The sequence below is a fragment of the Eretmochelys imbricata genome, chromosome 11, assembly GCF_965152235.1.
Source record: "Eretmochelys imbricata isolate rEreImb1 chromosome 11, rEreImb1.hap1, whole genome shotgun sequence".
In the NCBI taxonomy this organism is placed as follows: domain Eukaryota; kingdom Metazoa; phylum Chordata; order Testudines; family Cheloniidae; genus Eretmochelys; species Eretmochelys imbricata.
Genome location: NC_135582.1, coordinates 77,563,874 through 77,578,265, shown reverse-complemented (window position 1 = coordinate 77,578,265; position 14,392 = coordinate 77,563,874). Strand labels below are relative to the sequence as shown.

Below are 14,392 nucleotides of genomic sequence, written 5' to 3'. Positions count from 1 at the left end.
TGAAGTCTTTGCTGAATCGATAGTATTCTCTAGTTCAGCCACTTTCTGTGTCAGGACCTGCACTCGTTGGGTAAGTTCCTCTTGAGGATTCACCATCAGCGCCTTGGGCGTTCGTATGGATGTTGTGGCAGTTGCCTGGTGTGGCTGAACCTCCCAAACCTCACCAGCTGCCTGCCTCTCTTCCTCCTCTCGGACCTCTTTTATCAGTCGAGAGTAACCCGGTGGATTGTCTTGGCGCTCCCTTGATCGAAGGTGGAGAAGGATTGGGTTCTGATATTGAATTCCCCTCACAATCTGAGCCAATCTAGTCCGGTCCATTTGCTCAACCGCTACTGCTCCCCTCATGATGGCTCTCTGTAATAATTTCTCCAACCTCTGTATGTAGGCAGAAACTTTCTCTCCCTTTTGTTGCCTGGCATTGAGGAACTTGCAATAAACATCCTCTGAGCCCTCGGTTCTCCCAAAGGCATGATCAAGGGCCTCTAGGCAGTCCTTTACCTTGACCCCAGGGTTACTGAGCTTCAGGGTGCGAATCACATCTAGGGCTGGCCCCCTGAGGCACTCTACTAGTCGCCTTCTCTTTTCAGCATCAGGTACTGCCCACTCCTGCAGCATTTCAGTGGTGTGTTCCAGCCAGGGTTCAAATGCTTCCTCCCCAGGTATTGGGGTGGGACCCCCAGAAAACAACCTCAGTTTACGATAGGGGCTTGACTCAGGGTGGGGTGGCACAACCTTCTCTAATGCTTGCCCCAAAGCCTTCACCCACTCATCAGGTGATGGAGCAGCCTCCCGGGTTGGGACTCCTGGGTCAAGGCCCAACAGACCCGGCATATCAGCCAAGGTCTTCCCCTCTTTCCCCAAAAAGGCTGACATTTTCTTTAAAAACTCCACTTCAGATGCAGGAGCTGGTGAGGGCTGGCTCCCAGTAGTTATTACCTTCCACTCACCATCTTCCACTGCTATCGTGCCTGGAACCTGTAGAGGGTCCACAGCCGACGGCAGCTCACACAGTACAGCAAAATCTCCGTCCTCCCTCACAAACATGCGCCCACGCATTTTACACTTACTCAGGTACTCAGTGGATGCCCTTAAGGCAGGCTCTATTGAGCCTTCATCGAATGCCTCCGGCACCCTGGTCACCAGGACACAGTTCCTAGGGTTAATATTCATCCCCCTGCACCAATCCTCTAGCAAATGTAGGGCCATTATACAAACTGTAATTTCTTTCCCAAATATAACAGATCAAAACAACAACAACCAGATTCTGGGTTTTCCCAATTTAATGACTCACCTAAGATGTGCTTGCGAGGGGTACTGACCCAGTCTCGATCCCGGACGAGCCCCCAAAAATGTAACCCTTCTGCCAGGCCAAGTTGATAGCAGCAAGGGCCGGGTTCAGTACACAGGGGTTCCCTCTCATTAAAGCAAATGCAAAACTGGCTCGAGCCCCCACCCAGTGACCTGGGAAAATCTTACACACCCCCTGGGCGCCTCAAGGAGGCAATACTTCCCCTCTCGCAAGCACGGCGTCTCAGTGTAGTAGAGAATCTTTAATAACATGAGGTAAACAATATCAGCATTAAATTGGGGAAACACCACAACTAGTGTTCATTAACCAAACCATGAACACCGACCCACCCCAGAAAAATTGGGCCACATCCTTTCCCTTAGGCCCTTGAGTCCCAGAACCCAAACGTCTCTTGAGTCCAGCAATCCACAAATCACTCAAAGTCCAAAAAAAAGTCCAGCCCCGGAGTTCAAAAGTTCATCTGCAGAGTGTTACTCCCCAGTCTGGCCGAAATGTGCCTGGGTGTGGGGGGGGGGAAGAGGTAAGGGGCACCTTACGTGTCCTGAAGCTGACTGCCCCACAGGGCTCTGCTCCGCTCCACCACGACCGGCTCCGCTCAGCTCGCCGTCTCACGAACACACCGCCGTCTCACGACCAGCTCCGCTCAGCTCGCCGTCTCACGAACACACCGCCGTCTCACGACCGGCTCCGCTCAGCTCGCCGTCTCACGAACACACCGCCGTCTCACGGCCAGCTCCGCTGCACACTAGATCTTCCGGCTCCCCACTACTTGACACCGTGCTCAGTGATTTCAGCTCTCAGTGATTTCAGCTCATAGTAGTGGGAGCCTTAGTGCTGGTGCACCATAAGGCTGAAGTGAATTCAGCACAGTACCTGTAACAAACTCTTAACAGACCCAGAATTAGCTCTGACATTCCACAGTGGAGAGACACAGAGGTGCAATTGGTGCTTCAGGCCCTCACAGAGGCGCCTACACCACCAGGCACTAATACCTGTCTCAAGTCTCTCTCAATTCACAGAGTTTTGGAACCCATATCCCTTGCCTAGTGAGTGCTACTCAGTTGATGGTGAGTCCTCCATCATAACAAAAAGGCCAAGTACAGTTCCAAGCACAGTTCCCATAATCAGGGTACTAACAATTTATTCTTCCCGCCCCAATAACAGAGACACTGGGGATCCCACAGCAGCCAAAGTGACCATTTGGGCAGTTATGGCCTCATTCTAGGTGGGGTGGGTGTGCCTATGCAAATGAGATCAGCCCCTGAAGTTCTTTTCCACAACTTGCCACACCTCACCACCAGATGTCAGGGTGGAGCCCACCCTGTCTCTGCTTATAAGTGCAATCTACACCATCCTCCAGATCATTTATGAAGATGTAGAAGGAGTTGGTGCTTTTCATTAGAGCTTTGCAGGAACCAGAAATTCCCTTTGGGGGAAATTCCATTTTTATTTTGAATCCAAAAGAAAAAAGGAGAAGAAGAAAAGAGAAACTTCCTGCAAAACCAAACAAAGGTTAATAATTTGGGATCAATTTAAATATTTATTTTCGATACATTGTAATGTTATATTCTGATTTTGACTATTTCATTTTATAATTGATAATGCAATATACAACAAGCATTTTTATTAAACAAAGTTGCTTCAAACTGAAAATCAAAAAGGGAACAATTTAACTTCATTGAAATGCTTCACAAAAAAAGAAAATCAAAGTTGGCACATTCCCATGCAAAGTTTTGATTTAATCGAAATAACATTTTCCAACAGAAAAATTGTTCCATTAGAATTTTTTTTTTTGACCAGCTCTAATTTGCATACATGAGTGAGTAAAGGACAAGGGAAATCGCAGGGCAATGGGGTATCTACGCTATGGATTTCTGGGTTAACAAAGGGAAGAGTTAGTCTCAGTTTGGACTCATCACACTTAGTTCAAAGCTACTCTGCAATCCGCAAAAACCAAAGAATACGAGACTGTGCCCAGAAAGGAAATGCCCAATGACTAAGCCAAGTTCAGTCAGCCCATTTCTGAGAACACGGGAAGTGAAACTCAACTCCTCTCATGTCTCTTTCCTGCACTAGAAGTCATGGCTGCTGCAAATCCAGCAAAAACTCTCCAGGATGAACTGACCTGTCCCATCTGTCTGGAGTATTTTCAAGATCCAGTATCTCTAGACTGTGATCACAATTTCTGCAGAGCCTGCATCACCCAGTGCTGGGAGAGCTTGGATACAGATGTCTCCTGCCCTCAGTGCAGAGAGGCCTTTCCCCAGAGGAACCTCAGACTTAACAAGAAGCTCAGGAATGTTGCAGAAGCAGTCAGAGAATTGAGGTTGCAGTCAGTGAAAGAACCAGAAGCAGAGACATTGTGTGAGAAACACAAGGAGCCTCTGAAACTGTTCTACAAGAAGGATAAAATCCTCATCTGTGTCGTGTGTGACAAATCCAAGGAGCACAGAGATCACTCTGTGATTCCTGCAGAGGAGGTTGCTGCTGAAGAATTCAAGGTAGGAATTTACTGACTAACCACCATTTTTATAGCTAGAGCCTTGGGAAACTCACCTGCTCTGCCCCTCCCACCACATCCCAGAGACACAAACTCCCTTTCATTGCTTCTCCCCTCTTGGGGCCAAGGAAGCAGTAGGATGCTGCTGAGGCTGTCCTCTGGGCACACATCCCCATCACGCTTTCCCTGCAGAACTGCTCACGCAGGCAGAAAGGGAGCCCCACCCTCATGAGACTTAGCGGGGGCACTGAAGTGGTGCTCCCATCCTACAGACCCTAGCAAGTCTGTTTGATAAAATCAGGGGTGGGATTGCAGGAAGCAGGGACTGGGTGGGAGGGATCAGCACAGCAATAGGGCACTGTAGCAGGGTCACCGCCTCCAGCGTGCCCCCTCATGGCCCAGGGTGGCTCTGCAGAGGCCCTGCCTCAGTTTCCCTCTGAGGTTCCCAGAAACAATCCACAAAGGGTTGTGGTCAATAACACCCCTGCTCTCCCAGCAGGGACTCCCAGGACTTTTTGTCTGGAGTTTGGCCTTATCACCCTGAAGAAGGTCCAAGGCCTCCTCTGTCTTTTACACAGACCTCCTCCCTCTGGCCCTCCATAGGCCTCTGTTTTGGCTACCCCAGGCCTGATTGGAGCACATAACCCACCTGTGATGGGTTCAGTCACAGAGACCCCCTCGTGACGGTCACTCGATGTGCTGGGGATACCACTGAGAACAACCCCCCTGCCAGAAAAGGTACCCCTTCTCTCCTGTCTTGCTGAGTTAAGACACTCCAGTCAGCTCCAGCACAGACCAAGGGGTTGGGCCACACCCCCCTGCAGTTTACTGAGAGGGAGATTCCCTCAGCCCAGGGGCTTCTCAGTTAACAGGGACTTTCCCAGCACACAATATTTAGTCTTTCTGGGAGACTAAACCCAAAATAAATCTGTTTTACTCTGTATAATGCTTATACAGGGTAAAATCATAAATTGTTCGACCCCTATAACACTGATAGAGAGAGATGCACAGCTGTTTGCTCCCCCCAGGTATTAATCACTTACTCTGGGTTTATTAATAAACAAAAGTGATTTTATTAAGTATAAAAAGTAGGATTTAAATGGTTTCAAGTAATAACAGACAGAGCAAGGAAGGTCACAAAAGTAAAATAAAACAAATTCACAAGTCTAAGCCTAATACATTAAGAAACTGATTACAGGTTATATCTCACCCTCAAAGATGTTCCAATAAGCATACTTCACAGACCAGATTCTTTCCTAGCCTGGGCCCAATCCTTTTCAGACCAAAGCTGTAGTTTATGGCCTGGGTCCAGCAACCTTGAGCCAGCTGAAGACAAAAGGGAGGGGCTGCAGGGCCTTTTATATTCTCTTTCTTGTGGGCGGAAACTCCTTTGTTCCTTTGCAAAATCACAGCAACAGTATGGAGTTTGTAGCCACATGGGCAAGTCACATGTCCATGAAAGAGTCAGCTTTTTGCAGGCGGACACCATTGTTTACATGTTAATTTGAATGTTCCCAGGAAAGGTCAGGTGTGGACTGGCGTCTCCCAACGCCCATTGTTAATTAAATGTTTGCTGATGGGCCACTCATATCTTATTTCCCTAAATTCAGACATAGAAAAGATACATGCAAACAAATAGGATGAATCTATTCAGTAGATCATAACCTTTGCAAAGATATGTTACATGGCATATTTAGCATAAAGCAAATTCCAGTTATGTCATATTTATAGTCATCAGCATATTTTCATAAAAATATGGAGTGCAATGTCACACCACCCACTCCTGGTCACTGGTCCTTCTTCATTGTCCCCACCTGTGTAGGAGAGCTGTCTATGTCACAGGTAGTGCTGAGACCCATCTCCCTTTCAAGGGCCAGCCACCCTGTGACCAGCATTGTCAACTGTCCACATCTTCTAGGGCCACAGGGAAAGAGTCCCCGTCCTGCGGATATCAGTTTGGGAATTTTGGCCATAGATTTCGGTGTGCAAGCCTTGTGCCCATACAATTTTCTGTGTTGACATTCATAACAATATTTAATAGAATGCACTGGTTTCCCGTTGCAGTAGCATCTACGAGTCCCAGTGAGGGATTAGGGGCTTCTTGTGCCAGGCACTGTACAGACACGTTAACCAAAGGGAGCTCACAGTCTAAAACCAGGACCATGTGCAGCAGGTGGATAAAGAAACAGCCTGGAGTGGGAGTGGGGAACTCGTAGGGATGGTTGAGTATATAAGTGATCTCGATAGTCTGTTTGCTGCCCGTTTCCTCGGTGCAGCGTGTAAGTGCCCATACTTTTCAATCTAGACTGTTTTAGGTGCTGGAATGGCAGCAGGCAGGAGGAGGAGTCCATGGCCCAGTCTCCCCTCCCTGCTGGGGGCTTGGCAGGGAGGTCAGAATTGGGCTGAGGGCGCTGATACCCCCTTGGCACTGGATCCCAAATGGTGGGTTGTGAAACTGCCAGAGGGTCATGGGAAGGTGGTAGATGAGTGGTGGGCTTAGTGCACAGGTGAGACCCTGGGGGGAGAGGGATTGCAGAGCTGAGCCCACCCTACACTCAGCCGCAGTGGTGACTCCTGTCCCACGGGGCTGGGTCCAGCTCTCCACAGAGGGAGTTATGGCCAGAAAGAACCCCGTGGGCAGACTCCAGCATGAAGCTTCTTGTCCCGTCTGTCTGGAGTATTTCAGAGAACCTGTCACTCTGGAGCGGGGGCACAATTTCTGCTGAGCCTGCATCATCCAGTGCTGAGAGAAATCAGGTATAGCCATCACCTACCCTCAGTGTAGACAAACTGTGAGCAGAGAAATCCCAGGCCGAAGAGGCAGCTGGCAGCTGTCATAGAAATAACCAAACAACTGAGTTTACAGGTAATAAAGGATGCAGGAGGGGAGAGGGTGTGTGGGGAACACCAGGAGCCTCTCAAGCTGTTCTGCGAAGAGGATCAAACTCCCATTTGCCTAGCGTGTGACAGATCCCGGGCTCACCGAGATCACACAGTCGTTCCCATAGAGGAGGCTGCAGAGGAGTACAAGGTAAGGAATTGCTGTCAAGTTTAATGAGTTATAGCTTTGGGTTTAATTACCAGTTAATTTAATCACATGTTGACAGTCACAGGTATAACGGCATCATTCTGCTTTGTAAAGCCTTCATTGTATGAGAGATGCTGTAAAGGGTAAATGATGGGGCAGTGTGGCAAGCCGGGCAAGAGATGAAGACTTTACATACAGATGTTTGATGTGGGATCTTTCATCTGAAATCCCGAATCCTTTTCGAAACTGCCTCCCACTGGTGAAATAAGGCAATTTTCTGCAGAACTGAAGCTGCTAAATGAGGAGTGAGGTTTAAATCACAAGAGCTGCAGGCCAGTCTGTGTGAGAGTGCTGCCTTCAGACTGGAGAAGGGGGAGTTACAAGCTGTGGTTATTGCTATTTGTATCATAGTATTTATTATTATTTACTTACATACAGACCTCAGACAAGATCCGACCTCTACTGTGCTGGGCCCTGCACAAAACCCAGTGAGGGACAATCCCTGGCCTGTTTATATTCTAAGTAGATAAGACAGACAGAGGGTGAGAGAGGAATCTGAGGCACAACAAGGGGATGGGACTTGTCCAAGGTTACCGAGCAGCTCAGTGGCAGAGCTGGGAATAGACCCCAGGTCTCCCAGCGCCCAGTCCAGTACCCTAATCTCTAGGTCATGCTGCCTCCACAGCAGTGATGAAGTGTGGCCATTAGGAGGGAACAACACCTTGATAAAGGTCCTAGGCCCAGCAAGGAGATGAAGTTTCTCCTTGGGATTCTGAATTCCCACGTTGCTGGTCTGCACTAGAGGAGCTCGCTGGGCTGAACACGGGGTGGCCCCTGAGCACCTTGAGCTCCTGCACAAGAGGGCTCCAGGCAGTGCCGGTTCCTGTCAGATCTCTTTGGGATTGAACGTGATTGCAGCAAAGCTAACCCCTGGGTGGGGCTGCCCCGCGTCAGTCTGAGGGACCAACCACAGTGGCTCCATTGGTCCTCACGCTGCTCTCCCCCGGTGAGAGCCAGAACCCGCTGCTGCTGGCAGCTTTGCTGGGAGCTGTGGAATAGCTGCCCAGGCGGCATTGCCACGGGAAGGGCTCAGGACAGCTCGGACCAAGCCCAACCGTTCTCAACAAAAGCCAGAACGTCTAATGGGGTTTGCCCTACTACGACCAGTCCCGTCCAGCCAGTCCCATCCACAAGGCTTGAGAGCTTACAGTCAGTGGGAGTTGGGCTCCGCTGAGAATCCCAGCCCAGATTTCTCACCCGGCAGGCTTCTGGGATTGCTGTCACTTTGTCAGTTAAACCTTCTCCAAAACAGGTTGTTTCACACCGTGAAAGAAAATCCAAGGGTGTGACCCCAGTTTCATGTTGGTGTAAATCAGGGGAGACATGAGGTCAAATATAAAACATTCCCAGGCTCCATGAATATTAATATGACTTAAAGTCCTTGGTCTCGCTGATGTCATAACCCTGCTTGGTTGTCCTGTCATCAATACGGTCATTTGTTTGTTTATTTGTTTGTTTTTGATAGGGGTTGAAAAGGTTCCCCCCCCCACTCACACTCTGATCTATCAAAATAAAAATCAAACCACCCAAAACATTTCCATTTGTTCAGGAAAAGATCCAGGCCCATTTGCAGACTGAGGGAGGAGAGAGAAAAGTTTCTGGGATTTAAAGTGACTGGAGAGAAGAGGAGCCAGGAGTATCTGGTAGGTGCCCGTCATTTTTCACCTGCATTTGTAATGAGCTGGATGGAGGCCGTTCAGTCCTGGGTAAAGCAGAATTCAGTTAAGTGGGGAATAATCACAAGTAAATCAAAATGAGTTGTTTTAGCAGGAACTATTACTTAGGCTTACACCTTAAACTATTGTTCTTATCTACTGTGTATTAACGACTGTTAGTTTAATTAAACTCACTTTATAGGGAACAATTTACATTGATGAACTAACAGAATTTTGAATTAGAAAATCCAATGCACTAGAACATAAGCCCCAGGGACACGTGTTCACTTCTCAGTTTTCAGCCTCTCTAAGCCCAGAGTTTGGAGGAAAAGTTCTTTGTTTACTGTTTTGTGTTGCAGCCTAAATAGAAACAGGTATTCCTTGGTGCCGTGTGTTGGTTTCTTAATTGAACAATTATCCCTCTGCTCCTCTCTGGTTTACAGTCCCTTTGTGCTCATTTCCCTATTCCTGTCATTCGCCTTGTACACCTTAGGCCACGGTAAGGATTTCTTGTTTTACAGTCCTAGCTATTTTCTTATTTTCACTACAGCTCACTTCCTCCTTATTTCTTAAGTCTGTTTCTCTTTAATTACACTTTATCCTTTATTACACCATATTTCCTTCATATTTCCTTCTTACGTTACTTTTCTCATAGTTTTTAGAACAATGCTTTTTGAATAATTTCTTATATTGCAAAGGCCTTGTCCACACTACATAGCTTTCAGTGACATGGCCACGTCAACACAGCTGTGTCACTAAAAGTCGGGGAGCGTAGCCGCTGTTTGTTGGCTCTTTTGCCGACAAAATACTCCCACCCCCAATGAGCGGCGTTCGCGTTTTTGACAGGAGAGCGCTCCTGCCGACAACGTGCTGTTCACACTGGCACTTGCTGCAACAAAACGTTTGTCTTTCGGGGGGAGAGGGTTTAGCACCTCTGAAAGACAAAAGATTTAGTCATTCAATTGCCAGTGTAGACATAGCCTTAGAAACTCCAGCTATTTTTCCTCTTGTTTAACTGTACTATTCTTCCTTTTACTTTCCCTCTTTTCCCCACCTGCCATTCTTTCCTCTTACTGTCCCTTTGGTGGCTCCCCTACTGTTCCTATTACCCTCGTCTTTCCTGTTCCTCCTGAACTGGGCTTCAGCTCTGTTCCTGGCACCCCCGCGACGATGCATCTCAGCCACTGTGGTCCCTATCCACGGGCTCCCCACTTACTGCGTCCCTTCTTTTCTGGTGCCAGTCGCTGCCTGGCTCACTGCTGGCCTCTCTCTCTCTCCCAGCACTGGGAAGCCTCCCGCCAGACTCCACCAGCTGTTTCTGCTGCTCACAGCAGCACTCCAGGGGGAGTGGCCACCTCCCCCCACCCCCGCTGTTTTTTTCCCTTTTATTTCCCCCCAAAAAACATAGGTGCTGGAACTAGGGGTTCTGGGGGTGCTGCCCCTGGGCTTGAAGGAGTGGTAACAACACAGATACATGGCTTCCGCCTTCAGCACCCCCCTATAAAGAGCATTTCAGCACCACTGCCCAAAAACTGTCCCCAGGCTTGAGCTCACCCCACCTCAGTGGTCCTGGAATACTTGGCGTTCTCGAGACTTCTCCCGGAGCAGCTGGTTTGGGCTCCCCTTAAAAAAAAAAATTCTAAATCCCATGAGGCTGCCTCTGAGCCACAACCTGGCAGTGCTGCGTCCATTGCCCAGCAGCCTCCGGTACTGGTGGGGCCTTTACACACTGACGTGAGGCGTGAGGTGTGTCTGTAGGTAGAGTCCTTTGTGGCCTTGGGGAAAGTGAGCGTTTGTCAGTTGATCCCTGATCCTGGGACACTGTGTGGGTGTGTGTACGTGTAGATGCCTATGGGGGGGGCCTGTAAAACCCTCTCCCTAGAGAAGGGTAACGTCTTCCTCTTCACAGTCTATCATTTCATTTCAATCAATGAATCACTTTCCAGCTTTTGTGGCTTCGATGAAAATCTTCCCAAGGTGAACTGAACGTATCCAGTGCAGCGCTCGATGCCTGAGTCTGTACGTTTTTATTGAATTGTTTCCTTCTTTTCTTCTCTGTCAAGGTAATTCTGTGGCGATCTGGGAACCTAACAGAACTTTCCATTGTCTGGATTTTTTTAAACGGGGGGCGGGGAATTGGGTAGAACCAAAAATGAACCTTTAAAAAATTTTGAGCAGATAAAAAAAATAATATTTTTTCTTGGACAAATGACATCTTTCACTTTGATAAACTCAAAATGTTTTGTTTCGATCTGGACCATTTTTTAAAATGATATAATTATATTAAATATAAGGAAATTTTAATAAATTTATTTCAAATAAAAAAAATCAAGCTATTTTCTTAAGAAATAGTTGAAATAAATGTCTTGATTTTTTCAAGATTTTTATTTATTTTTTACCAAACAGCAAATTTACATGAACTCATGAAACATTTCAGAGGTGACAAAACTGCATTTTCCCTGAAGAAAAGTTTAGTGCAAAAAAATTTCGCCTAGATCTAGTGCTGAGTCCTGAATCCCACTGCCTTGGGGTCTCTTATCTCTGAGGTCCCTGATAACACACTATCCTGACCAGGTCGCACATGGAAATATCTCCGTAAGAGAGATAGAGGCCAAATGGGAAGGTGTGAGAAAATCCTCTCCCTCGTGGGATACAGGGCATAGTCTCCCACAAGGTATAGTCAAGTGTTTGATGTCTTAGAGTTTGAAAAGAAAGTCTCCCTCCTGCACACTCAGCACTCCATGCAAGGACCCCAGGCTCCGTCCATGTCCCTGATCAGCCCTTTCCCTACTGCTTTACAGAAACAGACCCAGGCCCAGAGGCAGAAAATTGCATGTCAATTTCAGCAACTGCGGCAGTTCCTGGAGGAACAAGAGCGACTCCTGCTGGACCAGTTGGACAAGGAGATTGTGAACATACAGAATGAATATTTCACTAAACTTTCTAAGAAGATTTCCCATCTCAGTGAGCTGATCAGTGAGATGGAGGAGAAGGGTCAGGAGTCAGCGAGTGAATTCCTGCAGGTGAGACCAAGTCAGAGAAACATCCCAGATCCCAAACAAAAGGACAGCTCCTGAATCCTGGACACTGGGGTCAAGCGGTCAGAGAGGACAGCATAACTCAGTGTGTGCATTGCACAAATGTGAGTTACAATTGTTCTTTCAAGAGATAGAGACACTTTTATATTAGAAATGGAAAAGCCTCATTAGCTCAGTGTATCCATGACCCTTGTCCTTTTTACCCTATATCTGCAAAATCCCTTCCCTGAGATCCCAAGTGTGTGACTCAGGTAGGACTGAGATTCTCTCTCTCTCTCTCTGTCTGTCTTTTCTAGGACATTGGAAGCACCTTGAGCAGGTACGTGGCTCTTTCTCACTCCCACACATACTTCTTATGCTGGAAAAAAGCTTGGAAACCATGTTAACACCACATCTCCCCAGGGTCACACAGCAAAATGGGTGGGGCAGGGTCACATTTTGGATACCAATCTCCGATTAACTTAATCCTGAGAGTCTCACCTTTTTATAGAAGAGTCTGGGATTATCTATTGAATTGGATGCTACATCCCTGGGGGACTTGCTGGCTCAGGATTCTGGGGACGGAATAGGAGTGCTGAGGTACTGGTTACCATAGGCACCCATGGGAAAAAATTAGCAGGTTCTCTGCACCCACTGACAACCAAGGTCCCCATGCCCCCCCCGAGTGTGCCACGTTCATGCTCCTCCCCCTCCCTCTCAGCGCTTCCCTGCCACCGGCCCGCCACCAAACAGCTGTTTGGCGGCACTTAGGATGCTCCAGGAGGGAGGGGGAGGAGCAGGGACACGGTATGCTTGGGGGAGGAGGCGGAGAAGAGGTGGGGCAGTGGCGGGGACTTGGGGGAAGGGGGTGGAATGGGGGCGGGGTGGGAAAAGGCAGGGCAGGGACATGGCCAGGGTGGGGTGGGGGTCCAGCACCACCAGGCAGAGGGAAAGTCAGCACCTATGCTGGTTACAATTTAACCCAGGTCTGCTGCGATAAAGAGAGATCCCACCTGAGGACTGTTTGGAGACCAGTGTGGAATGAGCTGGGTAGGGGGGAGTTGGTGTATCAGTCTAGTTCCTAATGGACAGATTTCTACAGCACTTAGCACTGGAATCTCCTATCCATCAGAAGCATAGAGGCCAGGGAGTGAATTGGCCATGGAGACTCAATTCCCCTTTTAACAAGAAATTATAACGTATCACTAAATGAAATATAAGAATGTGAATTTTTTTCTTTCCAGGTGTGAGAAGGGGAAGCTCCAGAAGTCAGTGGAGATTTCTCCTGAACTGGAAAAGGGGCTCAGCAATTTCTCCCAGAAATATATTGCTCTTAGGGAGACTCTGAGGATGTTCAAAGGTACTAAGACAGGACCTAGGAAGGGAAAGTGGAATATGCCTCTGAGACTGGGAGGAGATGGGCTCTGGCCAATTAGATGACATATCTATTTAATAAAATGTGGAAAGTAGAGAAATTGAGCAGATGTAGCAGGGGCCCAGGCATCAGGATGTTTCAAATTAATTCATGATTTACCAAAGGTCACAACATTAAGGTCCAAATTTAGCCAAATGGCCTAAATTGTGCCCCTTGAGTTTATCTCTCCCAGTTACAGAGCTGGCAAAGCCTGTCGGGCCCAATGAATTAGGGGTGATTCTCTAGCTGGATCTCAGGACTTCCCCAGCCTGTGCCTGCACTGCCCTCTGAAGCCACTAAATAGGGGAGTCACAGATTGGCCTTCTCTATCCCTTTGCCAGTTCAGGATGAATTTGGCCCATTGAGTTGACCCTCTTCCATCTCAGATTTCCCCACTTATAAAATAATTTTATCATTATTCATATTTCAGTCTATGGAGGGGAAAGGGCCCCATTGCGCTGAGCTCTGCAGAGTGCTGAGTAAATAGACCCAAAAAGTTTACAATTCAGAGCCCTGACTGCAAATTCTTAACATCCCATGAATGTCAAAGAGACCAAAGTGTGCAAAGCTACTTTCGCCCTAAACTTTTTGCAGGATCTGGGTCTAAGTTATGGCACAATGCAACTGGTGAATGAGACAAACCAGCTGGGGTTGGGGGGTGGATGATGAGGGGAAAGGATATCTCTCCTAGAGATTGCATCTCACAGGTGGTTGTGTGGCTTAATGACAGTTGACTCCATTGCTGTGAGACGTCTGAATAAAAGAGGAAAAAGGAGGTTTCAGACTAGTTTATATTGATATTAAAGCCCTAAGTGTGTGTCTGTGCCTCGGTTTGTTTTTTGGTTGTAATTAAAACACAGTTATATTGGTTTAGAATAAGAATGCGGTTACACATACGACAGCATGAAAGCTCATCTTTCTTATCCTTTGCCCCTCCAGCCACTCTGCCATCTGAACTGGAGACAAAAAGAGAGAAATCCCTAGGGTCACGCAGATTGGGTGAGATTTCAGCTGGAGACTATCTTTAAATTATGAGAAAATTCCCACAAAAATATGTTGATAAAATCAGCCAAACTGACAGCGGTCATGCCATACACAGCCCTAAAAATAAAAGCATGTAATGCTAAGGAGATCCCAAGCTGAAGTCAGACAAACAATCCTGAAGCCAATTGCCAACCTTAGTGCTGAGTTCGTGCCCATGCCAATGATCAGAAACACTCGCACTGACCAACATCCAAACACCTGAACACTGATCCTGGCATTTTCATAGGCATTCGTTGACCTTTTTAATGTTATATTCAGAGTGATGAACAGAAAAACCTCTCCCCTGAGGGCTGACACATCCCTCTTCTTTGCCCCTTCTCCAATATCCTCCCTTTCCTGTGGGTTCTTCCGTCCTAAGTGCAGGA

General features: G+C 47.6%; 1 pseudogene; it reads left to right on the top strand.

Annotated features, from left to right (window-relative positions):
* The first annotated feature begins 3,370 nt into the window (after positions 1-3,370).
* Positions 3,371-14,011, top strand: LOC144271883 (zinc finger protein RFP-like; annotated as a pseudogene).
* The last annotated feature ends 381 nt before the right edge of the window (positions 14,012-14,392 follow it).